This window comes from Podarcis pityusensis, assembly GCF_964106645.2.
Source record: "Podarcis pityusensis genome assembly, chromosome: 4".
Lineage (NCBI taxonomy): Eukaryota > Metazoa > Chordata > Lepidosauria > Squamata > Lacertidae > Podarcis > Podarcis pityusensis.
In genome coordinates this window covers 44237025-44249246 of record NC_138027.1, presented here as the reverse complement: position 1 = coordinate 44249246, position 12222 = coordinate 44237025, and the positions used below count along the sequence as shown (strand labels likewise).

The window sequence follows — 12222 nt, the reverse complement described above, 5'->3', positions numbered from 1 at the left end:
AATTCCAGGCTGGATTTGCAAAGTCTTCATTTTGTATCGTTCAGTCAAGCTGAAAGGAACATTGCTGCTGCCGACACAAATAATAATCATGCTTAGACAGTGGAGCTTGGAAAAAGTAATTTAATTAATTTGCAGCAGATTTAAAATGGGAAGCAATTTGTGTGCCAGTTGCTAATGGTTTGTTTACGTTTTTAACAATCAAACACGGTGAACAATAATTAATAAGTTACACTATGCTACATCTTCTACCTACACATTTTAGTGTGTTCTACAAGTACTATTTCAGGCTCACATTATCTGTGTGAGGTCTAAGAGTGACAACAGGAAAACCAGGCTTAATTAAAGTCCCACAGAATCACATATCAGCTAACCAGCATATATATTAGGCTGTTTTGGTTTCATTTGTTTGCAGTGGAATATTTCACCTATTTCTTTCTACGCTCTGCTAATATTGTCAACAGCACTGGTTCATGGAAAGAGAACAAGTTTACCTCAGCATGGGCAACCATGAGCAAATGAACAGCTTATCCATTGTCTTAAACTGCAGAAGAGTTATGCCAAACACACACCCACCCACACACCCACACACACCCACACATATACACACCCACCCCATTCTGCATGGCTCCCCCTCCCCCAAGCATTCCCCTTCAGCAAATGGGGAAAAAAATGGCAATCAAAATTTAGCAAAGCAGAGAGGAAATTATCATGGATCAGATTCAAAGGTTTGGTTGTGGTTTCCATATTTCTGAAGTGTCTGAGAGATTTTGTGAATGTCCTTTCTTCTTTCATTCGGAAACGTGTATAAAAAACATGTATAGGGAGAATAGGAAGTGAATGGAGGAGCTGGGAGTCTCCAGGTATCCACAGTGGGCCCCTGAGCTGGTGTAGGAATTGGCATGGGCCAAATGATGCTGACCCTTGGGAAAACCTTGCAATCTTTCTTTCTCTCATATTCATATAGACTGTGTGTCTTCTTCTTTGGCGATCACTCATAGCCAAGTAAGATTCTCTTCCATAAACACGGTTTTAACAATGAGTCCGTAAGTGACTGTGGAGGCCGAGAAGCTTGGCCTATCACTCAACATCCAAAAAAGACCAAAGAAAAAAGAAAAAAAGACTGTGTGTATAGTACTGAGTACACGCTATGCCATTAGAACATATTTGAAGCACATTCTTCCCCTCAAAGAGTTCTGGGTTGTTAGTTCTGTAGTTAGTTAAGGGTTGCCTTGAACTGTAACTCTGTGAGTGGTAAGTTATAGTGCCCAGGACACTTTGAGGGCAAGAATATGAGCTCTGAATATGCTTCAAAGCTATAGTCTACACAGTCTCTATCTTCATCATGCACAACAGCATCCATTTCACTTGTCTTACTTTCCTCTATTTTTATCCTTTCTGTTTATTTCTCTCTCTCTTTCACACCTACACCCACCTTCTTTTCCTGTAATGTTGTACTTCCTGAGATGCCTTCAAATGCGTGTAGAGCATATCCTTGGTCATTCCCTCTTAGTACATAATATTGCTCTCATCCATTTCATTGTAAATCATCTTAATGATTGCCTGGTTTGAGTACATTACTACAGTCCACTTTTCACTGCTATGGCTTCAGAAGTGCTAAGATTCAAGCTGTTTAAAACTGCCACAATCTGCTATGCAAGCACACCCAGTGTGAAATGTGTCCTGTGCTATTTATAATGCAATAGAAATAATACAGTTGTTGAAATGAAAGTCAAATACAAAATCACCAAAGAAAATTACATTATATGCAAAATAACACAGCCCAGCACATCTAGCTGCAATTTAATTGACCAGATATTTTATGAAATCATGATATTGAACAAATTTCTTCGGAAGAGTGGTCTGAAATAGCTAAGAACAATGTGCAGGATCCAAACTTTTCTGCCTCTGATGGAGAAGGGAATACTTTTGCCAGTTTTCCCTTTGCAGCATTTACTGCCACCTCCCACACTGTTCCAGAAATTAGAGGATTCTCAAGAACAGTGTGGGAAGCAGTGCTGGGAGGGTGAAGAATTTGGGGGAAGGGTTTTTTCCCTCCTGTCACCCGGACCCCTCTGCTGGATCAAAAGTCTTCCATGGAAAGAAGGCGTCTTCTATCCATGGACGCAGGTCGTGATGTGGTCTAAACCACTGAGTCTAGGGCTTGCCGATCAGAAGGTCAGCGGTTTGAATCCCCGCAACAGGGTGAGCTCCTGTTGCTCGGTCCCTGCTCCTGCCAACCTAGCAGTTCGAAAGCATGTCAAAGTGCAAGTAGATAAATAGGTACCGCTCCGATGGGAAGGTAAACGGCGTATCCGTGTGCTGCTCTGATTTCACCAGAAGCGGCTTAGTCATGCTGGCCACATGACCTGGAAAAACTGTCTGCCGACAAACATCGGCTCCCTCGGCCAGTAAAGTGAGATGTGCACCACAACCCCAGAATCCTCTGTGACTGGACTTAACTGTCATGGGTCCTTTACCTTTTTTTATCCATGGAAGATGTTGTATAGCTCTAATCTCGTGTTTCTGGCATTATGAGTTTGGGGAAGGTTGGGGAAGTGGTCAGGTAAGGTTTTTGTTTTTTAAGAGGAAGACCAAAGGGATGAACTGGATGCAATAGGTGCATCTAAGTGAGAAACAAGCAAGAAGGCAAAAAGAAGGTGGTGCTAGAGAGTTGCTGTGTGAGTGAGCTGGAATGTGGAGGGAGTTGTTGTGAGAGGTGCAGCAAAGACGTATCTTGCTCTGTGCTGGATCCAAAGTTGTGACTAATGGAGATGCAAGTTCTTTTGGGGGTGTTAGGCTGTGAGCCTCTCCATCTTATGGTCAGGTTGTATACATGTATAAATAAAACCATACCTCTTAAACCATACACGGTCTACACTGTGCTTTCTGCCAAGGAAACTGAGCCTCTGGTAAGCACACAACCCTGGAGTCTCACACTTCTCAGTGATTGGGGTGGTGTGTAACAATAATAATAAAGTAGCTTGATTGCAAGTACTGGTGGTACTGGTTCTTAGGGAAACAACCTATGACAGGGTGATCAGCTGTTTATAACACTCAGAGTATTCATAGAACTGGAGTAGGGACTGGGGAAATAGCAATGGATCAAATAGATAATGAATAGCTCTTTGGGAGTAAAGTATGTATCTCTAGTCCAGAGATTATAATAATTTTAGGTGGGTCTAATAGGAAAATTATGTGTTTTCCAATAGCAAGAAGGATTAACCCAATATTAAATAAATAAAAATTGCATTCATGGTGACAATCCAGCAAACAACTTTAGGCACATCTCACACATGTCTGTCAAGATTTTATTTTTTTTATAATAATTTTTTATTCATTTTCCAAACATTTTTATACAATCAACTCATATTAACTCTCACATTCATCAATTTTTGACTTCCCTCAATTTCTCTGCCAATCTTTTGTTAAAATTTCTATTGTTAACGCATTTCTGAACTTATTATTGCCTTTAACCATTCCTCTTCCTTTCTCCTACTTTCTTTTTTACAATATTTCTTAATTTTTCACAGAGACTCTTCAAAACCAACAAGCGTTGTCTGTACATCACATATGCTTTTCAGATAATCTGTAAATTTCCCCCAGTCCTCGATAAACTTTTGGTCTTTTTGATATCGAATCTTCCCAGTCAGTTTATCCAATTCCGCATATTCAGTCAGTTTCATTCTCCATTCTTCCACAGTTGGAATTTCTTCCTGCTTCCATCTTTGTGCCAGAAGTATTCTTGCAGCTGTTACAGCGTATTGGAAAAGTTTACAATCTTTTCTGTTAATTTCATTACCTACCAATCCTAGTAAGAAGGCTTCTGGTTTTCTAACAAATGTATATCTCAACATCTTTTTCAATTCCTTATATATCGTTTCCCAGAAGCCTTTCACCTTTTGCATTCCCACCACATATGATAGAAAGTTCCTTCCTTTTCTTTACGTTTCCAACACTTGTTACATGTTTTATACATTTTAGCTAATTTAACTGGCGTTATGTACCATCTATATACCATTTTCATTACATTTTCCTTCAATGCTGTACACGCCGTAAATTTTAACCTTTCATTCCATAATTTCGTCCAATCATCATATTGTATATTATAACCAAAGTCTCTGGCCCAATGTATCATTACTGATTTCACCTCTTCATCTTTTGTATGCCATTCCAACAACATTCTATACATTTTAGAGAAATTTTTATACTCATTATTCAATACCTCTATTTGAAATTTTGATTCTTTTCCTTCATATCCACACATTTTACAGTCTTTTAAAAACATTTCACTAATCTGGTAGTAGTGCAACCAATCATAAACAAATTCTTTCACCTCTTCATAAGTCTTCATTTTCCATATTCCCCCCTCTCTTACTATCAATTCTCCATAAGTTATCCACCTCCGCCTCATGTTTATCTTTTTCACACTCATCACTTCCAATGGTGAAAGACAGTGGGGGAGTCTTGGTTCCAACAAATTTTTATACCTCTCCCACACCTCTATCAATGATCTTCGGAAGATGTGGTTTTCAAATGCTTTATGAATTTTTTTTCTTTTCATACCACAGATATGCATGCCACCCGAATCTATTATCAAAGCCTTCTAAATCTAACAACTCTCCATTCACTAATTTAATCCATTCCTTTAACCGACAGAGGCATGATGCTTCATAATATAGTTTCAAGTCTGGCAGGGCGAAGCCACCTCTTTCTCTCGCATCTGTTAATAACTTGGTGTGATGGCCTGGGATTCCGATTCTGAGAGTGAACCGGAGGAATCCCAGCCGGCACAGGAGTCCCCGCCTCCAGGGCCGGCTGAACTGGGGCAAGGCCTAGATTCTGAGGAGCCTGCACCTGTGCCAGATCCTCAGGAGCAGGCACCAGGTGAAACCATTCTGGCCCCAGAGGTGCTTGAGGACTCAGTGTCTACAGGTGAGCCTTCCCCGGGGCCCAGTAACCCTTCGGCCTCTCCTGAACTGCAGAGGCTTAGGGCAGAGAGGCGAAGGGAACTGGTTTCTCCCAGGAGGAGTGCTCGCCTTAAGGCCAGGAGAGGCGGGGCTCCTGGGGGCCGGGACCGCCCCTGGCCTTAGAGAAGATAAAGGGCAGTCAGCCCGGTCCCAGGTTGCGGGAGCAACGTCGTCATTGAAGAGCTGTTTTGGCCAGCATCCAGTCCTGTTCCTCCAGTGTTCCTGTTCCCCGCCCGGCTACCTGCTTCTGATCTTCGAGTGTTCCTGTCCCCGCCCGGCTCCCTGTTTCGGACCTCACCTCGCACTTTGTGGACTATCTCCAGGCTAGTGACTTAGGACTGAACTTTGACTACGGTAACAGTAACCTTCCCCCCGGGACCAGCACAGTTTGCTCCCGCCTCACCCGCACTCCCCCTTCGTTGGGGTGCGTTCGGGAACAGCCAGAGGCCATGGTTGACCAGGCAGCTGCGCTGGTGGCATTGGCCCAGGAGAACCAGGCCTTGACCCACACCGTTCAGCAGTTAAGCGATGTGGTTGCGGCGCTTCAGCAACGGTTGGAAACCTTTACAGATCATGGGGCCGACGCCCCAGCTCCAGGCAAGTACCCAGTGGCTTTGCCAGAGAAATTTGATGGGACCCTGGCCAGTTTTCCCATGTTCTTCGCCCAGGCCAAGTTGTATATTCAGGGGCGAGCCCGGAACTTCCCTGACGACCGCACCAAGGTGCACTTTCTGATCAGTTTGTTAAAGGACCAGGCGGCCAAGTGGGCTTTGCCACTGCTCCGGCAAGACTCTCCTTTGTTAACGGACTATGTGGGATTTTGTAACCACTTAGAGACTGTGTTTGGCAACCCTCTGAAGGAGAGCCAAGCCAATCGGGCGATTCGTCGGTTGAGACAGGACAAGTCCACAGCCGCCGCCTATGCCACAGAATTTCGGCTGTTGGCACAAGACTTGTCTTGGAATGACTCTGCACTACGGGACCAGTATCTGGAGGGACTGTCGGACGAGATACTGGACCAGTTGGCCATGATGGAGCGTCCCACCACGCTGGACGCCCTCATTCAGCGGAGCCTGCAGATAGACGATCGGTTGGAGGACCGTCGCCAGGCCCGGGACCGCCAGCACCCCCGGCTCCTAGCGCCCATCCTTCCCAACAGGTCCACGCCCACAGCCGAGTTGCCAGTCGAGCCAACGCAGCTCGGGGCTGTGCGACCTCGCCTCTCCCCCTCGGAGAAGACGCGGCGTCGGGAGGGAAACCTGTGTCTTTACTGCGGTGGGAGTGGACATTACGCCCGTTCCTGTCCCAGGAAAATGCCAGTCGCAGGAAAACCACCAACCTCTGTAGCCGAAGGCCCTAGCAACGTGGGGTCCCAAACCATGCAAGGGGGGCCCTCACCAGTGGAGTTGCGACATCTCATGGTTCCAGTGCGTCTCTACCCTCCAGGTGGGCCCTGGATTCTTACCCACGCTCTGGTAGATTCGGGGGCAACCCGCTCCTATATGGACGCTGCCTTTGCCGCTCATCATCAGGTGCCACTTCAGAACAAGCCAGAACCGGTACAGGTGGAGGCAATCGACGGACGGCTCCTGCGTTCGGGTGCCGTCACTCGGGAGACCCAGCCCTTGGTCCTGTGTCTCCAGCAGCACCGGGAGGTGCGAACTTTGGACATTGCCTCCATGCCCCGGTTCCCCCTGGTGCTTGGTATGGACTGGTTGGAGGCTCACAATGTTCAGATTGACTGGGTTAATCGGACTGTGCACTTCCCAGACCCATGCCCCCATGCTCGGTCCGAGATGCTAGCGGCCGCACCCACGGAGGAGGCAGCACCCACGCTCCCAGCCGTGTACCGGGACTACCAAGACGTGTTCGAGGAACGGGGGGCAGACCAGCTGCCGCCGCATCGGTCTTTTGACTGCGGCATAGACCTCCAGCCCGGAGCGCCCCTGCCGGTGAGTCGCTTATACTCTCTAACAGAGCCAGAGCGCGAAGCTTTGCAGGACTTCCTGCGCAAGAACCTGGAGCGTGGGTTCATTAGGCCTTCTACCTCACCCACCGCTGCGCCAGTACTCTTCGTTAAGAAGAAATGTGGGGAGCTTCGCCTTTGCCATGATTACCGGGCCCTGAACAAAATTACCATCCCGGACCGGTACCCCTTGCCCCTTATTTCGGAGTTGCTGGAGCGGGTGCAAGGGGCGCAGATGTTCACCAAGCTTGACCTCCGGGGGGCCTACAATTTAATTAGGATCCGAGCCGGGGATGAGTGGAAGACAGCATTCGGGACCCGGTACGGGCAGTTCGAATACCTGGTTATGCCCTTCGGATTGTGCAACGCGCCCGCTGTGTTCCAACGGTACATCAACCACGTGTTCCAGGACTTGCTGGACAAGTACGTGGTGGTGTACCTGGATGACATTTTGATTTTCTCCCGTGACCCGGCTCGCCACGAGGGTCATGTCCGGACCGTGCTGCAGCGCTTGCGGGAGCACTGCCTGTATGCGAAGCTCAGCAAGTGCGAGTTCCATCAGCAGACAGTGGATTTTCTGGGTCACCGACTCTCTCCAGATGGGGTGCAGATGGATCCTGGGAAGGTGGCAGCGGTTCGGGAATGGGCGGCACCTCGGAACCGCAAGGACCTACAGCGTTTCCTGGGGTTCGCCAACTATTACCGGACCTTCATTGCGGGTTACGCTCGTCGCACTACCCCATTGACCCGGCTACTGCGCCCCAAGACGCCGTTTTCCTGGGACAGCGAGGCAGAGGAGGCGTTTCAGGGGTTGAAGGCCTGTTTCCAGAGAGCGCCGATCTTGCAACATCCGGATCCTTCTCGACCCTTTGTGGTAGAGACTGACGCCTCCAGTACGGCTCTCGGTGCCGTCTTGTCTCAGCAGTACGGACCTGATGCGCCACTCTTACCCTGCGCCTTTTATTCCCGCCAGCTCCTGCCGGCGGAGCGTAACTATACTGTATGGGAGCGGGAACTACTGGCCATCAAGGTGGCTTTTGAGGTCTGGCGCCACCATCTTGAGGGGGCACGACACCCGGTGGAGGTGAGAACCGACCACCGGAACCTGGAGTACCTCCAGACCACCCGCAAGCTGAACCAAAGGCAGATCCGGTGGGCGTTGTTCTTTTCCCGGTTCCAGTTCCGGATCCGCTACATCCCTAGCTCCCAAAACCAGAAGGCGGATGCCCTGTCCCGGAAACCTGAAGACAACACAGACACGGTACAGCAGGCAGTACCCACCACGATCCTACCACCGGCTGCATTCCTGGCCACCCAGGAGGCTGAGCCACTGCAGGCTCGGGTGCGGGAACAGCAGCGGGTCGACGCTTGGGCCCAGGAACGACTCCAGGAACTGGCCGAAGGGTCATGCCCTCAGTACCCGGGGCTGGTCCTGCATCAGGGCCTTCTGCTGCACCACGGGCGCCTGTACATCCCGCCAGGGCCGCTGCGGGCTGAGGTTCTCCGGATGACCCATGATGCTCCAGCAGCAGGGCACTTTGGGCGGTATCGGACCACCCATCTGGTAAGCCGTGAGTTTTGGTGGCCCCGTCTGAAGGCTGACGTGGCTCGCTACGTCGCTGGTTGTGATGTCTGCCGGCGGGCCAAGGGGCCTACCGGGCGACCCCCCGGCCTTCTTCAGCCGTTGCCGGTTCCACCACGTCCTTGGCACACGGTTTCTCTGGACTTTGTAGTGGAGCTACCCCCGTCTCGTGGCTGCACCTGCCTTCTAGTTTTCTCTGACCATTTCACGAAGATGGTGCACTGTGCCCCCTGCCCATCCGTACCCTCAGCTAAGGAAACCGCTCAGCTGTACCTTCAGCATGTCTTCCGCCTGCATGGCCTACCTGAGCGTGTGGTGTCCGACCGTGGCGTTCAGTTCACGTCCCGGTTTTGGCGTGCTTTGCACCAGGCCCTCGGAACAGAGGTCTGTCTCTCATCTGCCTACCACCCACAGACTGATGGCCAGACGGAACGGGCGAACGCGGTGCTGGAACAGTACCTCCGGTGCTACTGCAGCTACCAGCAGGATGACTGGGTCGACCACCTAGCATTGGCGGAGTTCGCTTACAACAATGCGGTGAATGCATCCACCCAGCAGACCCCGTTCCAGGCCAGTTACGGTTTTCATCCACGGTTGTTTCCGGATGTGCTGCCGGCATCTGCGGTCCCTGCGGTGACAGAGTGGCTTCAGGAGCTCCAGTCCCAGCAACAGCTGTTGATGGAGCAGCTGCGCCAGGCCAAGGAGGCGTACAAGGTCCAGGCCGACCGCCACCGCCAGGTGGGGCCGGAACTCCACGTCGGTGACCTGGTATGGCTCTCCACTCGCCACCTCCACCCTTCTCGACCTTCGCGGAAGCTGGACGCCCGTTTCACCGGCCCGTTCCCTATCGTGAACCAGGTCTCGCCTGTGGCATTCCGTCTCCAGTTGCCCGCAACCCTGAAGGTTCACCCGGTATTCCACAGGTCCCTTCTGAGTCCGGTGGCCCCACCCGACGAGTTCCACCCGGACCGTCCCCGACCGCAGCCAGTTTTGGTTCAGGGAGAGCCTGAGTACGAGGTGGAACGCATTCTGGACTCCCGATACCGCAGGGGAAAGCTGCAGTATCTCATTGACTGGAAGGGGTATGGGCCGGAGGACCGTTCCTGGGAACCAGCGGCCAACGTCCACGCGCCTGCCTGCCTCCGAGAGTTCCATGCGGCGTACCCCAGCAAGCCGGGTCCAGACCCTCGATTAAGGGGGGGGCCTGGGAGGGGGGATGGTGTGATGGCCTGGGATTCCGATTCTGAGAGTGAACCGGAGGAATCCCAGCCGGCACAGGAGTCCCCGCCTCCAGGGCCGGCTGAACTGGGGCAAGGCCTAGATTCTGAGGAGCCTGCACCTGTGCCAGATCCTCAGGAGCAGGCACCAGGTGAAACCATTCTGGCCCCAGAGGTGCTTGAGGACTCAGTGTCTACAGGTGAGCCTTCCCCGGGGCCCAGTAACCCTTCGGCCTCTCCTGAACTGCAGAGGCTTAGGGCAGAGAGGCGAAGGGAACTGGTTTCTCCCAGGAGGAGTGCTCGCCTTAAGGCCAGGAGAGGCGGGGCTCCTGGGGGCCGGGACCGCCCCTGGCCTTAGAGAAGATAAAGGGCAGTCAGCCCGGTCCCAGGTTGCGGGAGCAACGTCGTCATTGAAGAGCTGTTTTGGCCAGCATCCAGTCCTGTTCCTCCAGTGTTCCTGTTCCCCGCCCGGCTACCTGCTTCTGATCTTCGAGTGTTCCTGTCCCCGCCCGGCTCCCTGTTTCGGACCTCACCTCGCACTTTGTGGACTATCTCCAGGCTAGTGACTTAGGACTGAACTTTGACTACGGTAACAGTAACCTTCCCCCCGGGACCAGCACACTTAAACTGAATCCTTGGCTTCTTGGCAAGAAGTCTGTCAAGATTTTAGACATCATTCTTGGAGTGTCAGAATGGAGCACTTGCTCTGGCCATGTTGCAAACTATGTTTGTAACTGGCTGAGTTACAAATGTGGCATATAGTATAACATGGTGGGCTGTTTGAGAAGCACAAGCCCCAATGCCTGTGGTATACAGCATGCAGAGCTAGTTCTGTGGTTCTCTGGGTTTTGGCCAGTACATTTCAGCAGAAACTGTGATAATCACATTTGTTTCTTATATCCAAATGAGAACATTTCAAAAAGGACTGATGCCAGAACCTTTATCACAAAGGGCTGCTTCTCATACATATATAATCCCAAATGTCAATTTATTAAAAACAGATTGTAATTTTCCAGTTTTACCTTTATAGAAATTGCATTCTTCTGATGGCACAGTCTCAATAAACTATGAAATCCATGCTTTTTGAAATTTATTTTACAAGGTATGTGTAGAGGGTATTCATTCATTCATTTGTTTCTTCATTCATTAAATGGGCATCTCAATCTTCTGAGCACAAACAGGAAAAACATACTCTGCAAGACAAGTAGATCAAAACTAACCTCTGTACAGCTCTATACCACTTGTCTCTAGCTGTAACAGGAAATTATCTTGGTAGCCATGCAAAGGCTACCCCAAGCCTTAAAGGCAGGGCTCAAGAGGTCCTTTATTCATTCTGCTTTTACAAAATCCTTGCACAGCTCTGCAACAGAGATTGCTTTCTAGCATCCAAATGAGGCCAGAACAACAGCTTTGATAATTGGTGCTCATTAAAAGAAGCAGAACTATCTGATGATTCTAAAAGAAGATGGATGTTGACCAACTGTTGTTGGACTACAATTCCCATTTTTCCTGACTATTGGCTATGCCTGCTATAGCTGATGGGACTTAGAATCCAACCACATCTGCAGAGCCAAAGGTTAACAATTTCTATACTAAAATATTTCCGAAAAATATTGATGGTTAGGTTACCTTTTAAAAACACACAGCCATGCTCAGAACTCTCATCGATTAATTTGAAACAGTAATGCTTAACATCAGCTTGCATTTTCAGAACCCCTCAAATCCAATGGTGTGTGTGTAATGTATACATGTATACATCTCCAGATGCTATGTTTGTTTGTTTGTGCATGTATTCACATTTTTGCAAACTGGGAGAATTTTTGCAGACCCCCCTGTCCCATTGTCTGAGCTCAGTATCACACCATTGTACAATGACAAATTGGAATGGCAGCTGTAGGCTATCAACAGCAAACACTGGTTTGGATCAAAATATCATACACTCAAGTCATTATTGAAAGAGTCATTGAGAATGCCAAGGGAAAAGATTCTTAGTCACCCGAAGCAGCTTGTTCCTTTGAAGAACCGTTCTTACAGTTAGGACTCCCCCACCCACACCCCACATGTAACGTAAGTCCACTGTCCTCCAATGGAAACCCATTGCTTCATGACCAGAGGTAATATTCATGGATATTGGTCAACAACTGTTCTCTTTCATCTCTCTGACAGACTGTTAAATATTTGAAGACTATCGATATGGCAGTGTGCTTTGGGCAGTTATAATGCTGATTATGCAGAGAGCTTCATAAAACAATCCTGATTGGCTTTGGATTGTACAGTAGGCTTCAGCAGGTAATTGTGCATCATTTATCCCAGCTAGCATCTTCAATACCATTCAAGGCAATATCACGAAATTAGCTCTAATGAGTGATTTAAATGCTAATTGACTAGTTTTGTATCAGTAACATGTTTATTTGAGAGATTTATAGCTTACATTCAAACGGATTCTATCTCATGAGGGCTGCAATTTTATACTCGCTAAGCTGGGCTTAC

The 12222-nt window shown here is 49.1% G+C and overlaps 1 long non-coding RNA gene across 1 annotated transcript in view; it reads left to right on the top strand.

Annotated features, from left to right (window-relative positions):
• The window catches only part of LOC308476433, a 59174-nt gene extending 47208 nt beyond the window's left edge, over positions 1–11966 (top strand). The window contains exon 3 of the long non-coding RNA XR_013985896.1: positions 11899–11966. This is a non-coding gene — a long non-coding RNA (uncharacterized lncRNA). The remainder of the gene's footprint in view (positions 1–11898) is intronic.
• The last annotated feature ends 256 nt before the right edge of the window (positions 11967–12222 follow it).